Raw genomic sequence first — 11213 nt, forward strand, 5'->3', positions numbered from 1 at the left:
GACAAAACACTGAGGCCTTCCTCAGCCTCACTTGCTGGGCTTCATTTAGATAAGCTGCACTACAGTGTGGTAATATATGTTTTATTTACACACAAAAAAAAAAAATGTTGGAGCTGGGAGAGGGGATTTCCGAGATTAAAGTTGTAATGTTGTTATGAGAAAAAACTCACAACATTTGGAGAAAAACTAACGGTTGTTTTTTGGCCAAGGAAGCGTGTGTGTTGACTTTGTGAGGTTGGATCAGCCTCACTCTGCAGACGCTGCTGCTGGCCCTGGTTTTTTCTTATAATGTACAACTTTAGTCACAGAATTTCTGAGATTTGCCTGCAAATTTGTGGCTTTATAATCTCAGAATTTTCAAGGGTTTTTTTGTGAGTTTTTACTTGTAAATTTAACTTTTTTTCTTGGAATATTATCCCTCCTTCCCCCCAGCTCCATAATTTTTTTCTCCCTACAATGACCCTAATATGCATGCATCATGTGTTATGTATTAATACATAACCTTTTTGTTCCATTTTACTCAGTAATTATCCATTTTTAACTTATTTTAGTTTATTATTTACATCATGTAACAAAGGATCAAGAACTGGGTACAACGTTTCTAAAAAAAATTGGAGAGAGAGAGAGAGAGAGAAACATGCACTGACAATAGCTATAAATGCACATCTTTACACGTACACACACATACACTACTCACAAAAAGTTAGGGATATTTGGCTTTTGGGTGAAATTTATGGAAAATATAAAAAGTTCACGCTACAGTGATATTATATCATGAAACTAGGGCATTTAAGTAGAAGCATACACTGGTGATTTCCTCATCTCAAACCATTCCTTGAAACAAAAGCCAACAACAGTGGTGGATATACCACAACAAAAAATGTCAGTGTCAATAACTTGTCATGTGCCCTTGAGCATCAATTACAGCTTGACAGTGACGTCTCATGCTGTTCACAAGTCGACTTATTGTCTGCTGAGGCATGGCATCCCACTCTTCTTGAAGGGCGGCCCTCAGGTCATTGAGGTTCTGGGGTACAGAGCTCCGAGCCTCTACACGGCGACTCAGCTGATCCCATAGGTTTTCTATGGGATTCAGGTCTGAGAAAGTGCAGGCCACTCCATCTGAGGTACCCCAGTCTCCAGCAGCCGTTCCCTAATGATACGATCTCGATGAGCTGGAGCATCAAACACCTGATGTGAATTTTGCCGTTAAGCTCCTTGTTAGAGAACAGCAACTTGTGCAAAAAGTACTGAAACACTGAACAGTTGGACATGTGCATTCAAAAGTTTACAGAAGGTCACATTAAGTTCACCTGTAAAGGTTATAATGCATTTTAAGTTCATCCTGAAATTTCACCCGAAAGCCGAATATCCCGAACTTTTTGTGAGTAGTGTATATCCATATCTATACACACCCATATACACTCAGTGTCCTAACCCTACCCCCCCCCCAGCAGCTTCTACATAGGTCCCTCTGTGCTGTGTTCCCTCCGTTGCAGGACACTCCCTGGTACTTTTATGCCGTGGACTCACTCTTCGTGTTGGACATCCTGTTGAAATGGTGCAGCAGCTTCAGAGGCTTCTGGCGGGTAAGACGCAGACCGGGCCAGGACTGCACTCTGGAGATTTGTGATGGTTTACTGAGCAGAAGGCATCGGGGGGTCACATGGAGCCTTGTTTTCAGGCATGAACATTTACAGCAAATGCAAATGCAAAAAAACCCAAAAAAACAGCCATTTTCTCTCCCTTGTGATTTTGTCCTCTCCGCTCTCTCTCACAGCTGTTTTAGCATCCATGGTACGTTCTGGACTTTGCCTTGGTGCTGCCTTTGCTAATTCTACCCTTCATGGGCAATGAAGTGCATTTCCGGATAGCCATGATGTGAGGGAATGAACACACACAGAGTCCTGGTCCTCCGTACACCCGCACAAAGTCAGACTGTGTTCCTGTGTGAGAGTGGCTGTGTTTGTGTGTGTGTGCGCTGCAGGCTCCTGCGAATCTTCCGCTGTTTTCGCATCATCCCACTCATGCCGGAAACATCCAGGGTTCTTCTGGCCATCGTCAGAGCCAGCGTGGACATGGTCACCATCAGCGCTCTGCTCTTGCTCTCCAAGACGGTCAACGCCACTCACCTCTCTTCGTGTTTCATTCGTAGACAGCCCTCACCCCTCCTCCATTTCCATCACACCTCCACATCTTTTTCCCGCCCTTCCTCCTGTTTGCCTGTTTCCTCCCACTGACAAACACCAAGTCAGATTCAAAAGGTGGACATGCCCCTGTGTGCCTCCTGACGTTTTGTGTCCCATCAGCTCTACGCCATAATTGGCGTGTTGAGGTTCCGGAGGTATCATCGACGGGCCTCCGGACACCTCAGTGCCGCCCTCTACCTCAACTTCATCTGCTTCACAAAGGAAGGATGGCTACTCATCTACAAAAAGTATGTGCTGCACGAGCGTTCTGTGTACCTCTGTGTAGAAATGAATAGTCATTGCCACAAGCTTCAGTGCCACTAAAACCAACCAGCCAATGCAGCATGGCAGTCTAAACGTCAGAATGCAATAGGTTCCAGTGGTTTCCATCAGTATTTCTCAAATGTACCCCTAGGGGTATGTTGGGGTACTGCAGGGGTTTTTTTTGTTTTGTTTTGTTTTTTGGCTAAAAAATATTTCAAAGGGGGAACATTTCTGAAAAACGTTTGAGAACCACTGCTTTACAGAATGCACCTTTAGGGTCCTCAGCAAAGCAGAACTGTTTGACAGGATAGCCACAGCTACACAGCGTTACCATAGTAACAAAATGAGTTCCAGCGTATAAATACTGCTCACAATATATCTGTTAACTGTCTTGCAGAGATAATACCTTCCAGTACACTCTGGTCACATTCTACTTCATCACTGCCATTGTGACCACGGGCATCTTCCTGAACTCTGCGCTGCTTGGTTTGCTTTTGGGAAACCTGGGCCATGATCTGTCTTCATCGCCTGCGGTCAGTCAGCTAGCTTTGGGTTCACTCTCGCGCATTACACAGAGGTTTTAAATATCACCTTGCTCATGAGGATCATCTCCATTTTCCTTTCAGAAAAACAGAAAACGAGTAGTTACTTGATTTTTGTTTTAAATTACAAAAATTAAAATTGAAATGCACAGCATTTTCTTTTTCATGGCTGACAAGGGATCAGCAAAACTGGTTTCATCTTCATTTTGTATTTGGAATATAAAAAATTCAAATCACTAGAAAACAGAAGCTAAACCCATTTGTTGCTCCTGCCTTGTAAATGAGCACATCTGGACTCAGAATATGAAACAGGTCTTTTTGTGTGTCTGTTCTCTAGTGATTATAGTTTTTGTTATTTAAAATACAAACTGGAAATCAATACATTTTTTCAAATTTCACTCATCACTGATTGTATTTCAAAGTTTAATTTTTGTATTTTAAAGCGAAAATAAAAGAATCAGCATTTTTTGTTTTTTAAAACCCCCCATACAGTTCTAACTTAAATATGAACAAGTGCCACATAAGGAAATGGTGGTCGAGCTATTTTTTATGCTGATCTCTGAATTTTCAAAATAAAACTGTTTGAACGAGAAGGTGGATCCAGTGATACACTTTCTCCTTCAGATTGTTATATTTTGAAAATTCAGCAGTTAGTGAAAAAACTAGACCTCCCTTATGTGAGTAATACTTTTAATGAATAGAGTTTTGTTTGCTGCTGTTTGTGAGCCACCCTCACCTCCACTGGCCTTTCTCTGACCAGGACAAGGCAGGTCTGAGCCATGAGACCGATGTCGTCCAAGAGCTGGAGTCCTCGCTTCGCATGAAGCAGCAGATGTCCACGTCGCTGGACAGCCTGCCCGTCATCACTCCAGAGGAGCTCTTTGAGGCCAAGGAAGCCATACTGCAGCACATGGAGGAATACCAGCAGGAGAGCAGCGAGCTGGAGAGGTAGGGAGTGAGCGGCTCTGCTTGTGGAAGAATGCGACAGCAGTGTTCCAGTAGATGAAATAGATTATTATCACCAAGCACAACACACAACAGACAGGAGTCTGTCTCTGTGAGCACAGTGCAGAAATGTAGTGAACAGATCATCTGTCTGCACCACTGCCTTTAAAGGAATACTACAACATTTTTGGGTGAAATCCCCTTTTTTCTTCCCCAGACTGAGACAAGTGGTGTGTCTCAAATCGCGCACTTCCGTTAGCGCACTGTCTGTAAGCACACTGTCTGTAAGTACACGTAGCTGACAGTACACTGACTGGCACAGTGCACGAATTTCGACAGTGAAGGGTGTCTCAAGCTGTGTCCCAATTCAGGGTCTGCATCCTTCGAAGTCTGGGTCCTTCGGAGGACCCGGACTTCAACCGAAGCATCCTCCCCCGTCAACTAACGGCAACGAAATGGGACGGTCTAGCCTTCGGAGTATTTCCTGGTTGCGTAACCGCCGTTACCGCCGTTTCCGCCGTTTCCATGACAACAAACTCCGGAGACCGAAATATAACGTGTCTTTCTGTCAGACAAGACAGAACAGGGGTTTTGGTTTAACATGTATGGCGTTGGATGTTCAAATGAGTAAAAAAACGAATATTTATAATGTGAAATCTGAACTTTTCTCCGACTGAGCAGCAGCACGCAAAGCATTTTGGGATACGGGAGGCCGAGAAGGATAGTCGCGGTGCATCCTCCGAATCGGCTACCAACGGCTGAAAAGGAGGACAACTTTGAAGTGCAAATTTGAAGGATCCTTCGGCTTTGGATGAATTGGGACAGGCCTTCGCGCAGTGTTGTGACGTAACTGGCCTTCAAATGCGGACTTCGAAGGATGCAGACCCTGAATTGGGACACAGCTTCAGTTGACGCACTTCCCGTTGTGCACTTACCGGAAATGACAATCGCCACAGCTGATGCCGACCGGAGCCGCGGCCGGCTTTGGTTTTCGTGGTAAAGTTATCCAGAAGCAGACGTGTACACATCCTATCTTCAAAATAAAAGCGTCACCGCTGCTTCTAAGGTATTAGAGTTTTATTTTTGTAAACAACCGGAAGTGACTGTACTTTGCACAATCGCTAGCTTGAGAGTTATCCGAAAACGTCGAAGCAATTTTCAAAACAGACGTTATTTGGACAAAGTGACCACATATTTGGAATCTACGTGGTCACTTTCTCGCCTGAAAAAAAAATTAAAACTTAATAAAGTGACATATTAACAGTCGTAAAACAAAAAGTCAACTCAGCTTTTTTAGGGAGCTACTTCCGGTCAGCAGTGCTGTTAGGGTGAGAAGTGTCCATCGTTCCACACTCAACTTTTTGACTGTTTTGAGTGTACATCCAGGTATTTGCAGTGCACTGCATTTTGTTAGTATTTTCAGTGTGAACGCACTTATGCACTCAAAATACTAAGTGTAAGTGCAGAAGTGCGATTTGAGACACACCAAAGACGTCAGATACTGTTGTCACCTCTGTACGTCCAGTGGGTCACTTCCTGTAGGTCACATGTCATGTTAGCTTAGCATAAAGACATGAAATCTATAGCAGTCATTAGCCTAGCTCCGTTAAAGTGAAAAAATAAACCTTACAGCAACTCTGACTGCTGAGTTATTTACACAGTGTATCATGTGAATATGAAATACACGTCCTGGAAGTGTCTTGTAAAAATACAAGTCATTTTAGGAGAAGTTAGATGGTGGAATCACCTCCGAACCAGTGTATCCTTCCATCAAACACAGCGGTCCCCGCATCGCTGAAGTGGGAAAAAGAGTATTTAGCCCAACACTGCAAAAACTCAACCAAGATTATTTGTCTTATTTCAAGTCCAAAATGTCTTAGTCAAAATATCTCATTACACTTAAAATAAGACATGACATCACCACAATTGTCTCTTGTTTCAAGTGAAAATTTGCTTGAAACAAGTGAAAATTTGCTTGTTTCATTGGCAAAATTTGTTTCTTGTTTCTAGCTAATTTTCACTTATTTCAAGTGAATTTTCACTTTTTCCACTGGCAAATTTTGCCAATGAAACAAGCAAATTTTCACTCGTTTCAAGTGAATTTTCACTTGAAAATTGTCTAAAAACAAGTTACTTCTGAGGTGATCATGTCTTATTTTAAGTGTAATGAGATATTTTGACTAGTAATAAGACATTTTTGACTTGAAACAAGACAAATAATCTTGGTAAAATTTTGCGTTTTTGCAGTGAAAACATTGGAATATTCCTTTAAGAGCATTAGAATTGATGACTGTGTTGAGGTAACAGTTCATATTTGTCAGGCTTGTGGACGCACACATCCTGGACAACATAGAGCGTAATGAGGAAGTGCTCCAGGAAGCCCAGCAGGCCGCCTCGCTGCTGCAGTTCCTGGAGGAGAACCCCGTGGCCGCGGGACGCTCTGGAGACTTTATGTCCACCTTCGTGGGCCTGGAGAAGGTAGGAAGACGTTACATTTGTCTTCACAAGTTTGCCCACATTCTGGTGGAAGGCTTATCAAGGCACTTTTGCCAATCCTGTTTTTCAAGATTATGCTTCTGTTAAAGTGCTGGTTCTTACTCATACAGCTGTGTCCACTGCTTTATGTGAGTGCAATACATCCACAGTTTGGTCTGTTCAGTCTTCCCTGAATGAGAGCCTCACCAGGAGTGTGCTGCTCCAAAATCAACAATGCAGACCAGAAAACAACACAGCTTTGAGCACCAACACAAAGCTGACAAATTGTTTTAAAGGACGGATAACAACGCAGATTTCCTTTGACCCAGAACGATCAAAGAGCCACAATAACTGCTCCGTTAATATGGATCGCAGATTTGGCCTCTAAAGAAACCTGAACACTTTGAAGTGTTCAAATTTTCGAAATGTGCTGAAAATATGCAAAACATTTTGGATGGAAACCCAGCTGCTGTATCACCCTGGAGGTCGAACATGGGACCAGAGCACCACTGCACGGTGACACAGCGGCATCGCGAGGGCACAAAATAGTCCCTCTCTTCTAAAAGCCGGGCGGCTGAACTGTCACTTTAACACGGCGTGTTTCAGTGAGATCATAACCCTGTGTGGAGGTGCAAGCAGAGTCAGTCTTCACCTGTGGGTGTAACTGTTGTGTGTGTGTGTGTGTGTGTGTGTGTGTGTGTGTGCATGTATGTCTCAGGCCAAGATCACCGACCTAGCATCCAACAATATGTTGTGCTTCCACTGGCATGAGGTGTGCAGCCCAGCCCAGCACAGGGGCTCCGAGGCCGATGTGGAGGCACAGGAGACCTCCTGAAGCCAGCTCCTGTGACAGCAAGCAGACGTCCTGTGAAACACTCTCCTAAACAGTGACATCATCGTGCTCAAGTTCATATTTCAACCAATAAAACCCTGACAAATCCTTAAACATTGTCTCTCGTCCAAATGGCGCTTCAGATAAAATAGTTTTTTTTTTTCTAAAGTGATCCTGCACGCCCAAACATCCTGTCTCAACAGGAAGTCCATCGTATCGAGGAAATGAAAGTCCATTTCAAAGCTATCTACGTTTTGTTGGTTCACCGTGCACATTTTGTTTGAACGTTTGTGCCTCTGGACACCCAGGCGGGCATTAAGAGACTGTAACACACACTGAGCTGCCAGCATTCATTCAGGAGGAAACATGTAAATAGTGTGAATGACATAACTCACTGCAGGGTTTCCCCCAGTGCTTTATAGGCCTGGCGGCCACCAGGCTTTTCTTTTTCTGAAGTTGGAGGAGCACTGGAGGAGACGATGAGCCCGCTCGTTCACCCCCAGGCCATGAGGCCGAGGGGAGTGCATCCCCGGCGAGCCGACCGAGCCGCGGCTCGATGATGAGGCAGAGCCAGTGCGAGTTAGCACGGATGTTAACCCGTCGTCAGGGCAGAAATTACCAGGATAACGCCCACCAAGTATCGCCGCTGCGCGGAATATGGCGGGATTTTACATAAGTTGAATGAAATGTCGTTTTTGAGTGGAATATGAACGTATGTCTGGCAAAGGCACCGAAGATTTCCAGCTACCGCAGCGCACTGACATAGATTGTGTAACAAAGTGAAGAGTCGCCACTCTTCTCTGTTTTCACTGGCTAACAGCAGTACACTGGCTTAGCTTGTCTATTCAGAGAAGAGGTGTCACTCTGGCTTATTTTTAAATCTATGTTATCACAGGTGTGTTTGATAAGTAATTTACATTTTTAAAATAATAATAATAATTTAACATGTTAAATTATTGGAGTCAAAATGTCAAACCTGATATCTCACTTTTGGGCTGACTGACATGTATTTTGCATACATGTTCATGCCCCCCAGAGAATGAAGCCTTTTAATGTTGGTGACTGCTGTGCTTTAGTTGAGCTGCCTGTGTGTCAGAGGATTACATGGTAGACTGATGGGAAGCCCGGTGTTGAAAAGACAAGGCAGAGAGCCAATGAACCACACCTTTATAAAGCGTTGGAGCACATACTGTTAGACCATCATTACATAACTGTATGAACAAAGTAGCCAGGAAATCCTGGAATCAATGCCCAGGTTCAAAGGGAAAGGTCAAAGAGGGGCTCAGGGTTTCAGTTTCAGAGGAAGAAAGTACTTAGCACTTAGGGAACTGGTTTCAAGATAATTCAGCTTTTCTGGCAACTGCACCATGATGATCATTGTGATGTGAAGAGAAAAAAAAAAAGAGATTTTTGGATCATATGGCACATAAACTATGCCCACACCTAGAGACAACCATTTAATTAATTTTGGAAGGGCACCCTTTTGGCCAAGCTAGTTACAGCATATGCCAGGTAACTGTGAATTCCTTGGTTTGAATCCGGCCGGGGACCTTTGTCATATATCTTTCTCAACTCTCCTCACTCTAGACATCATATAATAAAAGCAAAAATGTTGGTGGACAAAATAAAGAAAATGAATACAGTTCCATTTGTTTCCTGATTACATCTGAAACTTGATTTTTAAAAGTGAATTATTTGCAGAAGACAATATTTGTTACGTGTCTGATACATATACCTTCATTTTTGCATTACTCATGAATAAGCTCAAAGCTAAAGTGAGCAAAAGTGACAAGAAACATTCTGAAAATGATCTCAATGCCTTGTTCCTCCAGATGATTACGGTGGCCCTGAATTATTTGGTGTCTTCACAGAAAGCCGATGATATAATTGGTTGGTTTGAGTCTCTGGTGTGACTTTCTTGATGTAAAGTTGATCCTAATTTTACACAAGTGCATTACAACTTGAACTCAGTCCTTTGGAGTTTGAGTTCGATTAAAAAGACTAGGACTTGTTTCTAAATAACACAAGATTAGTAGAAATACAGTACTTTACGTCAGTTGGCTACCCTGAACAGAAAGAGGTGTTTTTATATTCATATGATAATATTCACAATCCATAACATTTATGTAAAACATCAGTAAACAGATTCATATGGATAGACAGTTGTAATAGAAGTATTAACAGCAGCTACACAAAAATGCAATGTATTCTCATTCCCAGTCATCCCAGTTGTCAAACACGGACACTTTGTCACGCCCTTTCGTGTCTGATACAACACGAAAAGCACCCTCTGGCACTGGGATGCAACGCACCAGGCTTTCTCTCTTTCACCATGTCTCAGTGTCATTTGGTTAGGTTTAGGCAACATAGCCACTAGTGCTGCGCGGTATACACGGTATGACGGTAGAAACGTTATAAATTGAGCCACGGTAGAGATTTGTGCTCTACCGTGGTATCGTCAACTTATTGATCACGGAATTGCGGACGGAATCGCGGAATTAGCCAAATAAAACGGAATCTATTTTTAACTCGGAATTTCACATAATAACAACTGCACCGGCACCGCACGAGCCAAAAGGCAGAGAAACTTTCCAGGCTACAGCAGCGCACTGACATAGATTGTGAAACAAAGCAAAGAGGTGCCACTCTGCTGTAGTTTCACTGGCTAACAGCAGCACACTGGCTTAGCTTGTCTATTTAGAGAAGAGGTATCACTTCGGCTTATTTTTCATATTCAATCTGTGTTATCACAGGCATACTCCTGCTCATTCATTGGTAGTTGAATTGTTAGGTCTGTTTGATAAGTAATTTGCATTTTTAAAACAAATAATAATTTAACATATTGTTAAATTATTGGAGTCAAGCTTACTGGTAAACATCTACTCCTTCAAGATAATTTATTATGTTCTACAACTCATAATACTACATACCGAGTGTTTGAGCAACATATCTCCTCTGTGCTACAAAAGATCCGTCGTAACCCCCCAAAGTCCTCTAGTCCAAAATTTTGCACTTTGGAGTAGAGGAACCAAAGTTCAGCGTTTATGTTTGCAGCTAATTTTAAATATTAAACCAAATGTTCTGTGACACTTTTTGCACAAGAGAACTGTTTACAATATTCACTTTATTTTTGTGAGAATTTTTGTACTTCTAAATCTGTACCTCTCTTGTTCTTCGGACAATAAATGCTCAAAAAATTACATTATATCTTTTTTTTGTTGTTGTTGTTGTTATTGTTTTTAAAACAATTTAGCCTTGCAAAGGGTCTAAAAAACCCATTTAGAAACACTTCCATGATAAGTTTTACACTGCAACATTTATACCGCGATATATACCGTTACCGTGAGGGATGCAATTTATACCGTGATATGAATTTTTGGTCATATCGCCCAGCACTAATAGCCACTTGGTTAAGGTTAAGGAAAGGTTGGAGTTGGACAACGAAAACACTTGGTTATGGCTAGGTAAAGATTAGATTTAGGCAGAAAAACTGGCAACTTGACATGATCTCAGTCACACGCCAACAACAAGATGTCTCACTTCCTTTCTCTGGAAACAGGAACCAAACCTGCATTTCCTGCTCCAGGGTCCCCAACCACATCCAACTTTCTCACTCTTTATACTACGTCACCACCCCCTCGCATCACATACTGATGCAAAAGGGTGCCACTGGCTTACAGTAGGTGCCCTATGGGTCAGTACCAGACGCTGAAGGGTGCCTTTGGCTTTGGTATTACTCGCAGATGGGTGTGACAAAGCATTGGTATTTGAATCCCTGGGAATGAGAGCGGGCTGGAAAATACCCCAGCGTGTTTTGACAATAAAGAAATTCATTTACTCTGCTGTCCCACATTAACACACTTCCACATAAATGAACACATTCAACATTTAGCTCTCGAGTCTCATGAGAGGAATCTCTTCACAGACTCCAGGAGTTCAGCAGGACAGGTCTGTCTCTGTAAATCC

This window comes from Myripristis murdjan, chromosome 12, assembly GCF_902150065.1.
Source record: "Myripristis murdjan chromosome 12, fMyrMur1.1, whole genome shotgun sequence".
Taxonomy (NCBI): domain Eukaryota; kingdom Metazoa; phylum Chordata; class Actinopteri; order Holocentriformes; family Holocentridae; genus Myripristis; species Myripristis murdjan.